The 18,018-nt window shown below is 39.4% G+C and overlaps 1 protein-coding gene across 7 annotated transcripts in view; it reads left to right on the top strand.

Annotated features, from left to right (window-relative positions):
• arel1 (apoptosis resistant E3 ubiquitin protein ligase 1) overlaps positions 1-18,018 on the top strand; it is a 91,823-nt gene that overhangs the window by 1,073 nt on the left and 72,732 nt on the right. For 2 of the 7 annotated variants that reach the window (XM_059962153.1, XM_059962107.1), the window contains exon 2: positions 13,788-13,948. The exons of 1 other annotated variant lie outside the window; for it this stretch is intronic. The gene's annotated coding sequence lies outside the window, so the exon portion shown is untranslated. The remainder of the gene's footprint in view (positions 1-13,787; positions 13,949-18,018) is intronic. 4 more of the 7 variants (XM_059962129.1, XM_059962136.1, XM_059962123.1 and 1 more) reach the window with 2 other exon arrangements.

The following is an 18,018-nucleotide window of genomic DNA, read 5'->3' as shown; positions in this document are numbered from 1 at the left end:
ATTTGCTTCCTGCAACTTAGGGGTGGCTGCCTTCCTGTAGCTCCTATCTATCACCTTCTCATTTTCCCACAGCTCAGTGCACTTTGTGCAGACAAAGTCATTAGGGAAACTTGAAGTCTCCCAGAGATCCCATGTCTCACACGAAGAACATGCCTCTACCTCCAGATCCATTCTCAGTGCACTAGCTTTGTATCAACAGGAAAAAAAACTTACTGGAAACTTGGAACTTCTACCTGTTCTCGCCCAAGCCTGCTGAACCAAAGCTGGACCACTCTAATAATGTCAGTCTTACACAATGGCCGTTTCACTTACACCCTTGAACCTTTTTTTATTGAGCATTAGTTTCATCCAGAAAGCGCTGCTTTTTATATGAAACAATGAGTTTAATATATGGTTATCAATAATTATCTGTGGCAGTTCTAAAATAGGTTTTGAATACTGCAAAACATTTTCGGTTTTGGCACTGAATCTAAATTCAAAATGCCACTGGAACATTTCAAAGACTTGTATTGAGAACTTAATACTCAGATACTCAGTGTCTAGATGTGGGTGTGAACCCCTGTATGAAGTTTGTTTGACAGCTTAGTGAAATGTCTTCTGGCAATTTTGTATTTTTCTCTGTTGGGTTTGATGTCTACCACTGTTTTATCAAGGTATGTTGTCATGCTGACAGTTTGCTTTCTTGAAATTGAAGTGACTCCAGAAACATACCATTTTGTCACAAGTGGTTAGACTTGGACCTCAATGGGCCACAGTTGTGTATAACTATCTTGAAGCTTAATGTCAGAATGTTGCTCCTGACAAAAGTGAGATCAAGATTGCAGCATTGTTTCTAGCACTCAGTGTTAATAGAGCTTGGGTCATGAATCAGACAAAGATACTGTAGTTTGTCTATGCCCAAATTTCTTTACAAATTCAGCTTAGGCATTGTGACTGTAGTTATTATTAAGACTACAATAACAATTCAAGTTTCTTTTTGGATTTATCAAATACTAAAGGGCTTAGCTTTAAGGTAGAGGGGGAAAGTTTAAAGGATGTTTACGAGGCAAGTTTTCTGACACAAACTGGGAGGTGCTGCCAGGGAAGTAGCATGATGGCAACTTTTAAGAGGCATCTAGTCAGGCAAGTTACCAGGCAGGAAATGGAGGGATAAGGACATGTGCAGACAAATGGTATTAGTTAATGTTAGCTTGATGGTCAGCACAGATAATCAAATAAAAATCACGTTTATGAGCACTGACATACACTCAGAGGCCACTTTATTAGGTATAGGAGTGGAACCAGGCGTGGTCATCTGCTGCTGTACCCAAAAGTTAAAGGTTCACTGTGTTGTACATTTGGAAATGCTCTTCTGCACATCACTATCATAACGTGTGTATTTGAGTTACTGTCAACTTTAACCAGTTTGGGCATTCTCCTCTGACCACTCTCAATAGAAAGGTGTTTTTACCCATAGAACCTGCTCACTGGATGTTTCTTGTTTTTCATTCCCTTCTCTGTAAAGCCTGCAGACTGTTGTGAGTGAAAATCCCAGAAATTAGCAATTTCTGAGATATTCTGCCTGGTACTGATAATCATTCCATGGTCAAAGTAATTTGGATCACATTTTCTCCCCGTTCTGATGTTTGGTCTGAACAACAACTGAACTCTTGAACATATCTGCATGCTTTTATGCATTGTGTTTCTGCCACGTGATTGACTGATTTGGTATTTGCATTGACAAGCAAGTGTACTGATATACCTAATAAAGTGGCCATTAGAGTATGCTATAAAATTTGTTGCCAAAAAGACCAAAGTGCTTGTTCCTGTTCTGCAGTGTTCTATGTTCTTTGTTTACGTAGTTCCAAATGTTTAAATTTCTTTTTTGGGGTTTCTGCACTGTTGAGATTAACAGTTCCTCAACATTTAAATTCAGCATCTTGATATTATTATTGTGGGTTATTGATGTTATCCTGATAAACAGCTGAATTTCTAAGTATAGTACTGCTGTTGAGAGAGGGTGAGAAGCCAGAAACTGGAGTTGATTGCAAGAAGACAGAGGCTGGCTGAATGGGTAGATAAATGGCAGATGAAATTTCATATAGGAAAGTGTGAAGTGATGCACTTTGGCAGAAAGAGCAAGAGGATGAGCTGAGTTTATTGTGATATTCAGGTGCATTGAAAAATTTGCAGCAGCATCACAGGCACATAGCATTAGATTCAAGATTCAAAATACACTTAATATCAAAGCATGTATAAATTATACAATCTTGAGATTTGTCTGCTTTTAGGCAGCCTCAAATCAAAAAAACCTTAAAGAACCCAATTTTAAAAAAAGGACCAACACAAAATGCACAGAAAAACAGAAAACACAAATCATATGAACAATGGAAGTGAGCAACAGCAATCGGAACCAAAATCCTTAGATCTGAATCCCTGGAGTAGGCTCAAAGCCTCAATTTCAGTTCACCATATTTGCGGGGCAGATCACTGCGAAGTTTACAGACATGAAGCACAGCAGCTAGCGCTGTTTCACAGCCTCAGTGCAAAATCGGCCTACTCTTGCCTCTGATCCTGACACCCTACCTTTCCAGTCTATCTGAGCCAGTGTTTAAATTGTCCAAACAGCGGATCATACTTTACATTAGGATCAAGGCCCTGCTGTAGTAAAACACTCTGGGCCAGGACTACACCATCCAGCCCAAAGCCATTTTCAACTTCTCCAAGCTGCTTGGTTCCTAGAGTGATCCAACCTTGCACCCGGGATAGCTGGATGGGCATCGAAATACCTTTGCCTCAACTCCTCTCTGAATTGTGCACTGCAACTTCATCTGCATCAATTTTGCAATGCACCCTTTATCTCATCCCTCGAATTCAGTTCACCTTCACTCGCTTTTTCATTGTTTGCAGAAATGTTTACCATAATTTACCTCAGAAAAGATGTTATTAATGAAGTTTTTAGTCAAATTTCTTGCCTTTGAAGTGCCAGTAAGCTGTCGTTCTCCTTCAGTAGCACCATCTTAAACCGAAAATCAGAGACCCAACATTAACAAGAAAACATGAAGTAAAAGTAAATTATCCAAGAAAGAATACATTTTGAACAAACAATTAACAAAAAGTCACTTCTAAAGGATGTGCAAGATCAGAGGGACTTGTCTTTGAGCATGACAGGGCAAGTTAAGAGAAAGGCAGTAAAGTATATGAAACCCTGGGATTCATATCGAAAGGCTTAAAGAACAAAAAAGTAGTGGAGTTACATGGTGAACAGAGATTACATCTGGAGAATTGTATCCAGTTTTTGAACCCTTAAATTTAGAAGATGTAAAGATCTGAGCTTCCAGAAAAGATTGACTGGAGTGATTCAAGGAAAGAAATATTTCAACAATTGGGTCAAATAAAATCAGAGTTGAATTAAGGAAGGTTGAGAGAGGTTTTGAAGGAGATGCACACAATCATGACTGGTTTAGCTGGGGTAAATAAAGAAAAACACATCTTAAAAATTGAATGAATGATAAAGGGTGGATGTGAGGAATAGCAATAAAACAAACTTTTTTTTGTCTTCTGCGCTTCCATTATTAAAATTAGTGATATTTTTATTTTTCTGCTGTTCATGGCTGATCTGTAGATAAGCTGTGTTCACCAACACAAAAGATACAGATGCTGGATATCATGAGCACCAATCACAAAATGATGGGGGATTGGGGGATTTCATCAGTTCTGACGTAGCTTTAGGAGCTTTGGAGGGAAGGTTTCACTGCCACTTGGATGAAAAAAAGGTTCCTAATATTGCCCTTAAAATCTCAGCTCCAATTTTCATGTTTCTTTTGTCATGACAAATAGATCACACCTTATCTTTTGATAGTCCAGGGATATAAACTACCATCATGCTGTTTGTTCTTGCAATCTATTCAATTATTATTATGGTAAAATTACATTCAGTTCTCTGCCTAGGTCAGTTTTGTCTTCCTGAGGGGCAGTGCAGAAATGAATGTTTTGTTTCAGATAGGATCTAACCAGAATTTAATGTAACCCTTCTAGTTACAGGAAATAAATTCACAGAAAGTGGGCTGAATATCAAACAAAATATGTAGACAAAGAAAAAGAAAAGTAGTCAAATCAAAATTGACTGGGGTTGGGGAGGGAAAAACTTGGTTCATGTTCTGTGACAGAGATGAAATGTCACTGGTGAGGCTATGTTTTTTGTGGATCCAGAATTCCAGTACCTTCGCCACTGGGAACAATGCTTCAAGCTGCCCAGTTATCAAGTTCTGTAATTCCTATCCCTTTGCCTTTCAGCTTTATCTTAATATTCTTTTGAACCAACTCTACTACAGGTTTCCCCCGCTATCTGAAGGTAGAGCATTCCTATGAAACTGTTTGTAAGCCAAAATGCCGTAAAGAGAAGAAACAATTACCATTAATTTATATGGGAAAAAGTTCTGAGCATTCCCAGACCCAAAAATTAACCTACCAAATCAAACCAAATAACACATAAAACCTAAAATAACAAGAACATATAGTAAAAGCAGGAATGATATGATAAATATACAGCCTATATAAAATAGAAATATTGTATGTACAGTGTAGTTTCACTTATCAAAATCAGGAAGACAGTGAGCCAAAATTGATGTGGAGAAAAAAAATTGGCACGTACATGCAAGCACGCACAACTGCCCGCACAAGGCTTCACAGTCATGGAAGTCTTTCTTGGGGTAATACACGCATAAAGCGGGCGTCTTTTTTTTGTAAAAGCGAAAATCCTCTTTGGTTAGTGAAAACAGGTACTAATGTAGGTCTTTGGTAACAGCGATCTGTCGTAAAGCGACCTTCAAAAAACGGGGCCCACCTGTGCATGCTTGGTATCATTATTTTTGCTTTGTTTACTTTTGTGCAGTGCCATGGAAGCTTATTAATATATTAAAATTCAAAATGAAACAGAAGTTCCTCATTCAGTTTAAATTTCTGCTGCTCAATTCATTGTCTGTACCTTATGCAGTTCAGAGTTTTTTGTGGCATCTGAATATTATTACTGCAGCAGATTACATCCTAGATAAATTTAATCTACTGCACTTCCAGTATTTATTGGCTATGGGAGATAGTAAAATGTGGTTGGGAGTGAGACCCTGTCACTCCCATTGGGTGTTATAAAGTGTTTAAGAATGAAATTTCTCATTTGAAAAGTAAGGTCAAAGTAACAGTTTTAATTTTGAAGTAGTTCTGGTCAGTTAATGGAAAATGAGCAGTGTACCTTGGGATAGGTGCAGTGGCAGTTTTCCAAGGTCACTAGTGATGCAACTAAGAGACGAAGGCAGGCAGCCAAGTTTTCTCATGCAACCAGCTGTGTCCATTTTAGTTGACTGGCAAGAATCCATCATAGCATTTGGTGGATGTGCCACAATACATTTTGTTTTCCTACTTCAGAGATGCAACTGGCTTCTGCTTGCCTGAATTTTGAAAACTCATTTGAGTTCGAGCGAATGTACAGGTGGCTTGCCATGATACAGTTGATAGCACTTGATGCAGGCCTGTTGTCAAGAAAAATAAAATAGTTGTTCTGTAGATTTATATCTCTTGCTTGACTCTGTGTCACCAGCTTCTTATAGATAAGTTACAGAATAGAATGTGCTGTCCTAATTGTCTATGGGTGATTTACGAAACAGGGTCAAGCTGCAGCTATATTGTGTTCACAATTATAAAAATGATGGTAGTAAGATGATGGGCTTTTTACCTCTTTCAAAGTGTCCTTTAATAAAGAAAATGATCTTGTATTAATATAATTCTTTCCATATTGCTTTCAGGAAATACTCCCAGCCAATGAAGTACTTTTAAGTGCCCAGTTACCCCACTTAGCTCTACTCCTGAAAGTGCTGATTCATTACGGCATTTTTAGTCTCAGAGTCCAAACACTCCTGGCACATGCCATTTTGAAGACGTGCACAGTTTGAACTATCCCTGGCTGTACCAGGAATCTGGCTTGAGTCACTGCTGTAATTTCCGGCTGTTGAGCTTATTATCAGAGAGGACCCTCTGGGGTATGGGGAGCTGTGCACAGCTTCGGAGACCTGAACCTACCAGATGGTGTTACATCCAAAAAGTGATGAGAGAGATTGTGGGATCTGGACAATTTGTCGATACCTGTCATTTTTAGGTCCCCAGGAAAGGTCTGTGTTCACCCTACCAGCATTCTAAGCCCTGCATCTCAAAGGCACAGCCTGCCACTGACTCATATTCAACTTGATCCAACCCTCATAGACAGTTCTGCATGTGTGGGGTAATGAAATCCTTATTTCATTACCGTAGAAGCACTTGCAGTGATGGGGGAGACGGTGTTTAACATCAGATTCCTTACTGAACCTTATTGTTAATAATGCTAAAGACATTAGGCTCCTGGGAAAGTGTCCTGAGAGCAAGGTGTAGTTGTTGATGCAAAGTAGAAAGTGTTTTGTTGTTTATAGTCATTCTGTGATCATTCGTGGGAACTGTTGTGATGTCCTTTTTATCCGATTTTTAGTTTTGAAGGCCACTTTTAGTATGAAGAAGACGATCAGCTTTTCAAATGTTCTTCTCATTTGTGTCACAATTGGCTCCTGGGGGTTTGGAGTCCACCTTCATTCAGAGCTGTCATTAGTCTTATTTTAGCAGCATTTAATAATTTAGATACCATGTAAACAAAGAAGCTCTGGGAAAAAAATGTATAGCAAACTAGTCCTGCATTAAGGATCCATTCAATAATTGATTAATAATTCCACACAATCTAGTTGATATCCCCTAGAAATATTTTTCTTTACTAACTCTCCTCCATGAGACGTTACTTAATATTTAAGAATGCAGATACTAAATGCATGAATATTATTTCATGGATGAACAAGATATGGGAATTGTGAGCTGTCTCCAGCACACCTTTGGTGTGTTGGTTGTTAACCTAAACTATGCAATTTACTGTGTATGCTTTGATGTACATGTGATAAATAATGTTGAATCTTGCTTGGATGGGCAATAGTTACAAAAAACTCCTATCTGAGCAACCACAAAAAACAAACTTGACTCATCAATTTGAGACCATGTGACATAAGAGCAGTATTAAGCTTTGCCATTCCATCATCAACCCTATTACACTATCATCTCCCCATAACCCTTGATGCCCTGATTAATGAAGAACATATCAAACACCACTTTAAATGTAACATATGACTTGGCCTCTAACTCTCTGTGGCAAAGGATTCCACAGATTCACTATCCTCTGGCTAAAGAAATTCCTCCTCATCCCTATTCTAAATGAACATCCCTCTATTCTGAGGCTGTGCTGTCTGACCCTAGACGACACACTACTGGAAACATCCTTTCAACTTCAACTCTATCCAGACCTTTCAATTTTTGATGGGTTTCAATGAGATCCTCTCTCATTCTTATAAACTCCAGAAATCATTCTTTGTGAACTTTCTCTGGGCCCTTTCTAATGCCAGCATATTGTTTCTCTGATAAAGGGCCCTAAATTGCTGACAGTACTCCAAATGTGGTCTGATGAATGCCTTTTAAAGTCTTAGCATTACATCCATGCTTTTATATACCTGTCATTTGGAAATGTATATTAACATTGCATTTTCTTTCCTTTCCACCTACTCTACCTGCAAGTTTTAATTTATGTTAATTTTTGATTTTTCTCCCTGTTTAGAAGGAATATGCTTTTATTCCTTCTACCAAAGTGCGTGACTATATGCGGTACTTCACTACCCTATATTCCACCTGCCACTTCTTTACTAATTCTCCTAGGAGGGATATGGGGAGAAGGCAGGGACAGGGTACTGATTGTGGATGATCAGCCGTGATCACAGTGAATGGCGGTGCTGGCTCAAAGGGCTGAATGGCCTACTCCTGCATCTATTGTCTATTGTCTGTAGTCTGTCTAAGTCCTTGTGTATTCTGAAATAACGCCTCCATCTTGCTGACAGTCAACATTGGTGCATCTCAGGGACGTCTGTGTGGCCCACTGCTCTGCTCTCTATGCTCATGACTGTATGGCTAGGCACAGTTCAAATGTCACCTATAAATTTGCTGATGATACAACCATTGTTGGCAGAATCTCAGATGATGACAAGAGGGCGTACAGAAGCGAGATGTACCAGCTAGTTGAGTGGTATCGCAGCAATACTCTTGCAAACAATATCAGTAAAACCAAGGAGCTGATTGTGGACTTCAGAAAGGGTAACACAAGGGAACACACACCATTCCTCATAGAGGGATCAGAAGTGGAGAGGGTGAGCAATTTCAAATTCCCGAGTGTCAATACCTTTAAGGACCTAACCTGGTCCCAACCTATCAGTATGGCTATATAGGAAGTAAGACTGCAGTTATATTTCATTAGGAGTTTGAGGAGATTTGGTATGTCACCTCAAACACTTGCAAATTTATACAGATGTACCATGGGAAGCATTCTTATTGTCTGATGGTGGGGGTGGTGCTGCTACTGCACTGGATCAAAGCAAGCTATAGGGTGTTGTAAAATTAGTCAGCTCCATCATGGTCGCTAGCCTCCATAGTATCCAAGACATATTCAAGGTGCAGTGCCTCAAAAAGGCGGTGTCCATCATTGAGAAACCCCACCAGCTAGGGCATGCCTTCTTCTCATTGTTACCATCAGGAAATACAGAAGCCAGAAGACACACACTCAACAAAGCAGGAATAGCTTCTTCCCCTGTGCCATCTGATTTCTGAATGGGCATTGAACCTATATTTATACATACATAAATAAAATAGTTAAATTTATATACTAATGCAGTTCTTTTTTTCTGTATTATCATGTTTTGCATTATAATGCTGCTATAAAGTTAACAAATTTCACGACACATGCCAGTGATATTAAACCTGATTCTGATTCTTAGAGTGGAATGACATTTACAATTTTCCAGTCCTCAAGAACCATTCCAGAATCTAGTTATTCTAGAAAGATCATTACTAATGCCTGAACAATCTCTTCAGCCACCTCTTTCGGGTCCCTGCAGTGTAGTCTATCTAGTCCAGGCGACTTACCTACCTTCAGACCTTTCAGCTTCTCAAGCTTGTTCTTCTTAGTAACAGCAACTACACTCCTGTTCCTTTACAGTTTTGAATTTCTGACATACCACTAGTGTCTGTCACAGTGAAGACTGGTGCAAGATACTTAAGTTTGTCCAATGTTTTTTTTTGCCTCCCATCTCTGTGTCATTTTCTTGTGATCCAGTATCCACTCTTGGCTCTCTTTTGCTGTTTACATTTTTTGGGGGGAAAAAACTTATGACATCCTCTTGTATATTATTTCATCTTTTGTCTCCTTATAGATTTCCTAGTTGTCCTCTAATTTTATAAAAGCTTCCAAATCTTTTAACTTCCCACTAATTTTTGCTATATTACATACCCTCTCTTTTGCTTTCATGCTGTCTTTCACTTCCCCTGTCAACTATGGTTGTGTCATCGTCCCTTTAGAAAACTATTTTGTCTTTAAGATGCATCTGTGTTGTGCCTTCTGAATTTCTCCCATAGACACCAGCCATTGCTGTTCTGCTATCATTTCTGCTAGTGTTCCCTTCCAGTCAACTTTGGCTAGCTCTTCTCTTGTGCCTCTATAATTCCTTTTACTCCATTATAATGCTGATACATCTGACTTCAGCTTCTCTGTCAAACTACACGGTGAATTCTATCATATTATTATCATTCTCTTCTAAGGGTTCCTTTACCTTAAGCTCCCTAATCAATTTTGGTTCATTACACAACTCCCGATCCAGAATTGCCTTTCTCCTTGTGGGCTCATCCACAAGCTGCTCTAAAAAGCCATCTCATCGGTATTCTACAAATAATCTCTCTTGGGATCCAACATCAACCTCATTTTCCCAATTTACCTGCATATTGAAACCCCACATGACTTTTATATTGCCCATTTTAATTTGTACCCTACAACCTGGCTACTGTTCAGAGCCTGTATATTCCTATCAAGGTCTTTTTGCACACAAGGATTCTACATCTTCCGCTCTACATCTCTTTCTACAGATTTCTATTTACTTTTTTAACCAACAGAGCCACCCCATTCCCTCTGCCTACTTGCCTGTCCTTTTGATATAAAGTGTATCCTTGGATGTTAACTCTCAGCTATGATCTTCTTTCAGCCATGACTCCGTGATGCCCTCAACGTTATAACTACCAATCTCTAACTGTGCTACAAGATCATTTACCTTATTCCTTATACTACAGGCTTATATCAGTTACTGTCTCAATGACAATAATTTGGAATGGTTCTCTTATTTCTGTTATCCCTTAATGTGAAGGTTACAAGTAAAAACAGGAATAAGTAACTTGGCCTCATGCCTGCTTTGCCATACAATGAGATTATATTATTAATTTCTTATCTCCATTCACATTGTAAGAAAATAAGGAGGACATTCAACCGACTAACCTTGTACTGATCCTCAGAGCAATTCTATTCTGTCACTTACCCGTACTTTCCTTGAACCTATCCTCTGATACACACCAACTAACCTGCCCTGATTCTCCTACTGTCTCATTGAGTACTGGCAACTTGTAGAGCTGGTTAACCTTTAACCAGCACCTCCTTGGAATATGAGAGAAAACTGGAGCACCAGAGGAAATTTGCATGACCATATGGCAAAGGTGCACACTCCACACATTCAGAATAACCCAGTTAACTCAATTTCACTTTAAATATTTTTACCAAAGTGAGGCATGGGACCAGAACTGGCTGTTTGTCGCATTGAGTTTGCTCTGCTAATTGATCGTGGCTTATTTATTTTTCCTCTCAATCCCATTCTTCTGCCTTCTCCCCGAACCTTCAAATCCTTTCTAATCAATAACCGATCTGCCTCCACTTTTAAATATATCCAGTTCAGAAACTTAATAAATTATTGTTTGTGTGCATCCGAGTCTTGCTGTCAGCTGCTTCCAGTTCAGTCCTTGGCCAGTACACTGTTGTGGATTGGTAGGGCGGATGTGTTGATGGATCTGATCTTGTTCTTCCCAATCAGCTGGCTTTTATATTTACTGAGAAGACACAGGGTGCAATAATCAACAGGACGCTGCCGGAAGTTGGGCAGAGGCTAACTCTAGGAACTGTCCGAACTCCACTCCGCCATGGAGCAGGGGTCTGGGATACAGGTCCTGGTGGAGGGGGTCAGGTGGGGATCTTGGGCTGAACCCTTCGCGCTTACACTAATCTGCCCGCAAAAACCTCTAGAAGAGAGTGACAACATGAAGAGTCATGCTGGCTCAGACATTGCCCAGATTAACAAGGTCCATGCCAATGGTTGGGGAAACGGGATCATTTGGTGATAAAGTGGCTACCAGTCCAAACCAGAAATGGATGAGGCTGGATGAAAGAGGAGAGAGAGAGATAACTTGTATATTGATTGACTTCTATAATTCAAGGATAGTTTTCATAACCAGTAATTAATGTTTAGGAATGTTAATTACAGTTATCATTTCAATTTAACATCCAAATTGGGTTGCTAAATTTAGTCACTGTTGACCTATTTTGATCACACTTAATAACTTATTTTAATAAGAATATTTTGTATACTTTGGTGGATCTATGAAGTAAGATCAGCTGCATATTTCAAGTACAATATGTGTACAGCAATCATTTAGGGGAAGCGTTGATCAGACACCCTGGGTTTCTCTCTTGGAGTTGCTTTTAATTAACCCTAACTTATTATAAAATTTGAGCTTTTTGTTCCTTCAAGAACCTTCTGTTCTTGGCCACGACAAAGCCACTTCTCAGAATGCACATGTGGCTCAAAGATCAGATCAGTATAAGGTCCTCAATCTGGAAGACCTAGAACAGGATGAGGAAGACAACACTGAACACTGACTGAGATGGCAAAAGCAGAGCTCAGTATATGTGTGGTGAATTAAGAATGCTTTTTAAAGTAGAACTTGTGAACCATGTATTATTTAGCTCATACCTAACAGCAACAATTTATATTACACATAATGAATAAATGGAATAGATGCATACAAATTATTACCAGTCTTGAATGCTGGACAGATCCCTTTCTGAATATATTTATTCTAATTAGTAAAAGTGGTGGTTCATTACACTTAATCAATTTTTTTATTTATTTTGCTATGTGTACTATTCTCATGAATTGTCATCAAACTGAAACAGTAACGTTTTCCCAACATGTGGAACTCAAGTGGTCTTTCCAGGCACTTGGTGTATTGTATTCAGCAATCACAATGTGGCTTCCTCTGCAGTGGAGGAACTGAATGCAGATTGAACAATGGCTTTGCAGTGCATCTACATTTAGTCTGCAGGAGTGGTCCTCATCTTTCAGTTGCCAGACACATTGATTCTCCATCCCAGATCTACTCTAACCTATCTGTCTCTGGAATCCTACACTGACAGTGAGGCTCAATGCAAGCTTAAGGAACAATGCCTCCTCATCTTCTAGCTGAGTATGTTGCAGCAGTGATGATGAATTCTTCAACTTTAGGTAACTTACTATTTCTTTTGGGTGGTGGGGGAGATGTGTCTCTACCAAAGGAAGTGTAAGGTGCTCTTTCCCTCTTCTAGCCTGCAGGTTGCCCTTGGGCAAGATGTTACACCTGCTCAACCCCCTAATTGGGGTTATGTGAAGCCATGGGAGCTGGTGGTGGATGTCACAAGTCCTGGTTATGCAACCACTGATGCCAGGCAGACAATCTCTGAAGAACATTGATAATGACTGGTGTCACCCATCTTGTAAAGACACTGCCCAGAAGAAATACAATGGCAAGCCACTTCTGCAGGAGAATTTCCCAAGAACAATCATGGTCATGAGATCACGATTGCCTAAGTCATACAAAATGGCACATAATGATGATGTTGACTATTCCTTTCTGTTGGCGCCATGATAGCATAACGCTTAGCGTAATGCTATTGCAGCTTGAGGCGTCGGAGTTCTGAGCTCAATTCCAGCACCATCTGTGGAGAGTTTGTATGTTCTCCTCTGTGACCGTATTGGTTTCCTCTGCATGCTCCGGTTTCCTACCACAGTTCAATGACGAACTGGTTAGTAGGTTTAATGGTCATTGTAAATTTTCCTGTGATTAGGTTACTGTTAAATAGTTGGGTCGCAGTGCGGTACAGCCGTTGGGGTGGAGGAACCTGTTCCATGCTGTATCTCTAAATAAATAAAATGGTCATTTATGATTGTATATCTGTAATTTTTGACACCTTTCTTTCTTCATGTATATAGACTGACTTTATAGGCTTATGTGTTAGGTTTGCTCCCAGTCCTACTGTCTGCAAACAGATAAAAGAAAATGCAGATTTTGTGTCACCTATCACATTAACCCATTTGGTATCACCTTATCATTGATACTCAATTTGGTTCTACTTTTTTAGCTCCTATCTTCTCTGCAACTAGAGAATACCTTGTTTTCTCTCTTTCTCAACTTTGACAAAGGACTTGAATCCAAGGTGAATCAATTCCATTTCTTTCACAGATGCTTTCTGACCTACTGAATCCTTTCCACATTTTCTGTTTTTATTTTGTATTTCCAATGTTTGAAATTTATTTGATTTTAATTAAATATCATTTTGTCCCCTCCCTTTACAGATACTCTGGGCCTGCTTTCTGTTTTAATACTTATAGCATTTATTGCAATTATTTTTGTTACTTAATTCAGGATTTTTATACTCCATTTACTATATGTGCATTGACTTCACTTATCATTCTTATAATATGAAGTCTTATCCCTTCAGAACGCTGTTTTATATACTATTAGTAATCTGGTTATTCCGAGAGCAGATGACTTAGCCCTTTCTTTTGTTTTATTTGCAGATGTGCAGAGATTAGAAGTTTGCTAATATTCAGTCCATTCTGAAGGGAAATTCCTTGGGCGACTGTGTGACTCAGGAGTTAAAAGCTGTCTAACACCAGCTGGTAAAGAAGAGCCCTCGGGAGTAGCTGTGTACACAGGGTTTAAAACTTTATTATTATGTGTATGTTTTAAAAGAAAATTACATTGTTAAATCTGTTTCCTTTCTTGAACATATGATGGTATAACTGGGAAAAAACAGGCTAACTGGGAATGAGTGCTAGAAATTACATTAACTATGTATCCCAAATGGCAACCAGCAAGAAGTATAAACAAAATTTGGTCACGAGGTTCTGCAGATGTTGGAAATAGAACATAGAAGAGTACAGCACAGTACAGACCCTTTGACCCATAATGTGCAAAATTTGAGCACAGGCACAAATTCTGGAGGAACTCAGCAGGTCATGCAGCATCTATGAAGGGGAATAAATGTTTGATTTTTCAAGCCGAGATCCTTTATCGAGGGTGGGAGAGCAGGGCAGAGAAGCTAGAATAAGCAAATGGGTGAGAAGGGGGAAAAGTGCAAGCTGAGTGGTGATGGGTGACACCAGGGGAGGGGGAATGTGAGAGTCTGGAAGGTGATAATCTCTTCCATCTATCAACTTCCAACTTCTCACTTTGGAGAAGGTTTACTTAAAATGGATAGGTAGTCTTCTGACTATAGAATAGAGGGTCTAGACATGTATCTACTGGAATGGAGAACAGTGAGAGGGAATTTATTTGAAACACAAGATCCTGAGAAATCTTGATTGATATTTTCTCGTTAAGAAGATTCCAGAACTAGCAGTCACTGTTTAAAAGCAGTTTGCATACAAGTCAAATAAATTAGTGTTTTCTTTGAGTAACATAGAAACAGAAAACCTACAGTACAATACAGGCCGTTCAGCCCACAAAGCTGTGCCAAACATGTCCTTACCTTGGAAATTACCTAGGGTTACTCATAGCATTCTATTTTACTAAGCTACATGTATTTGTCCAGGAGTCTCTTAAAAGACTCTATTGTATCAGCCTCCACACCATCACCGGCAGCCCATTCCATGCACTCACCACTCTCTGCATAAAAAAAACTTACCCCTGACATCTCCTCTGTACCTACTTCCAACCACCTTAAAACTACCCTCTCGTGCTAGCCATTTCAGCCCTGGGGAAAAGCCTCTGACTATCCACGCGATCAAATCCTCTCAACATCTTATACACCTCTATTGTATTTGGAATTCTCTTCTTCCAAGGAGAGTGAAGCCAATGTATTTCAAAACTAAGGCAGAAGTAGTTAGCTTCTGGATAAACAAGGAGGTGAAAGGTTATTACAGTAGGTGGAAATGCAGAGTTATCGCAGAGCAGCTTCGAGGATCTGAAGCCTACCCTTTGTCCTAATTTATGTTTTTGTATATTGAGACATTGGGGAAATTCTCTTGTGCTGTGTTTCAGGTGCAGTGGATACACTAGAGAAGGAGTGCATTTATCTTGATGTCTAAGTGCTTGTTGGAGCAATTACTTCGCACCTAATTTTCAGTCTTTTTATTTTAAGTTTCAACAGATTCTTCATGTGGCACTGCTCATTGTGGATGTAGGCCAAGGAAATGAATTTATGTGGGTTGTTTGCTATTTATAAAACAAATGTAACATGCCACAAACTACCATCGCAGCCAACATTTGACAATCCAAGTACAGTGTTATAGCTAATAGAAACACTGCCTTGCAGCATCGGAGAACCAAGTTCAGAGCTGACCTTAGGTGCTATCAGGAGAGAATCTGCAGAGTCTCTCTGAGCACATCAGTTTCCTCCCACATCTCAAAGACATACTTGTTGGTAGGTTGTTGGGCCACTGTAAATTGCCTTTGGTGTTCAGGTGTGTGGTAGAATCTGAGAAAGTTGACAGAGAATGAAATGGAATTTGTGTAAAACAGGAGTCCCAAACTCAGGTCTACAGACTCCTTGGTTAATAGTAGGAGTCTATGGCATAAATAAAGATTGGGAGCCCCGGTGTAAAAGCTGTTTGATAGATGTTGAGGGCTCGATAGTCAGAAGCGCTTGTTTTCATGCATGATGATTCTGACTACTGTAACTGCGACACAAGTTTTAATAAGATCTTTTTTTCAAAGTGGTGGTTTCACATGTACTCTGGTGTGAATATATGGTTCTTGCGCAACTGTAAATAAGATACTTGAGAGCAAATTATATTCACAGTCTGCATATATGAAGATATTGCCAAATTAGGAGCAGTGTTAGCTGGTGAATGTCTACAAAGTGAAAAGCAATTTTGCAGGCTCTGTCAATGGAAGAAGGAACAAGAAGTAACCGAATGTGACAGAATGAGATGATTCATTACCCTTGATCCTTTCTGTCTTGAGAGAATCTTGACTGGGTATAAAATAGAAGTGTTTAAAAATGGACAAGTTTTAGACTCACTGAATTTAAATTTTCTGATATTTTTAGAATTTATGGGCATGATTTCCTTAAACTCCACCATTCACCTGTGATTTCATGTCCCTTGATATTTTTAGTAAGTGAAATATTTCATATGTAGATATGATAACAGGAAATCTTAAGCCAATGAGATTTGGCTTAAATGTTAATTGGGAGAATAGATAAGCCATCAGAGCAGGGGGAGCACAATAATCAATAATGAAATATTCCCAGGTTGTTTCTAGGTACAAAGGGTGAAATATATTTAGTGGCACACAGATTGCCCTATTATATGTAATATATTTTCAGGAAAAGCATTCACACTGTAATCAAAAGCAAAGCATTGCAGATGCTGGGAATCTGAAATAAAAGTAAACTAAACTGAAAATACTCAGCAGGTTAGTTGGTGTCTGTGTGAAAGAAAGAGTTAATGTTCCTGATTGTCTTTTATCAGGTGGACATATTATGCTAACTTTTAAAGAGGGTAAATAGAGAAAGGGTAGTACACTTGAGGGCAAAGAAAGTATTTATACATGGAGCTGGAGAAAGTGGGTGAGTTACTAATCAAGTACTTTGCATGGATGTACATGAAAACGAAAGAAATGGGAGATGGTGAGATTATGGAGTATGCTAAAGTTCTAGGACAGGCTGATATTGAGGAGGTGGTGTTTGGACTCTTGAAGAACATTAAGTTGAATGAGTCCCCCGGGGTCTGATGGGATATATCCCAGGTTATTGAGGGAGGTGAGAGAGGACATTGCCGGGGCCTTGTCAGGGATCTTTTTTATTACAGGTGAGAACCCAGAAGACTGGAGAATTGCCAGTGTTGTTCCTTTGTCTAAGAAGGGCAATAGAGCCAAGTTATGAAGTTCTAGGCCGGCGAGTCTTTTATCAGTGTCAGGGAAATTATTGGTGAAGATTCTTAGAGATATACATACTCACACCTGGAATGGCATAGACTTGTTTGGGATAGACAGCCGGGTGCCAATTGCTAAGAGTGTGGGATCAGGGGAGTGTGACAAAAGGTCTGGATGCAAGTATGTGCTGCAGCAAGGCAAACTGAGAGTTGTCAGCAATACATATAATGTCAAGGCGCTTGTAAAAAGAGGCATTTCGGTACACAAGCATGGAAGTTATGTTCAGCCTATACAAAACACTGCTTTTTCTTTTTGCATTATGTAATTCAAGATCATTTTACCTAGTTTTAATCTTTTTGATGATCATTTCCACATGAAATTCATCGCTGCACGTGTAATGAAGTAATTTGTTCTGCAGTGTGAGTTTCAGCCTGTGTGGCATACATTGAAGCTCAAGGCTTCACAAAAGAACTTTTCTTTGTGCACAATCTATTAGGGTTTGTTTAATTATTAGTTAAAGGACACTCTGCAGACACTGGGAGACCTGACTTGGCAACTCTGAAATTGACTGCAGGTAGCTCATCCACCTTCCAAAGTCCATGGAGAATGCCCTCTATGCTGCTTTGCACTTTTGAGCCACTTTTGCATTAGATACCCCAGCAGAGACAGTAATGCAGAACTCCACCATCGGAGGTTTCAAGGATGATGTGGTAGCCACTGAGAGAGGCTTGGGCACCTGGTCAGGAGATCTAGGTTCATCCATTCTTGGAACTCTGTTCCCAGAGATATTTCAGACTTAGCAGGCTTTGCTTGAACCTGTATGATGAGCAACATAATCTGCAGGCTCAGGTTTTCAAAATCTGTAATTCCAGATAAGTGAACTTTTGCAGGACAGCCATCAGCATGTCCCTCTTACCTATTGATTTCTTT

Source organism: Hypanus sabinus, chromosome 2 (assembly GCF_030144855.1).
Source record: "Hypanus sabinus isolate sHypSab1 chromosome 2, sHypSab1.hap1, whole genome shotgun sequence".
NCBI lineage: Eukaryota > Metazoa > Chordata > Chondrichthyes > Myliobatiformes > Dasyatidae > Hypanus > Hypanus sabinus.
The sequence above is the reverse complement of the archived record's forward strand: the minus strand, read 5'-3'. Positions and strand labels throughout refer to the sequence as shown.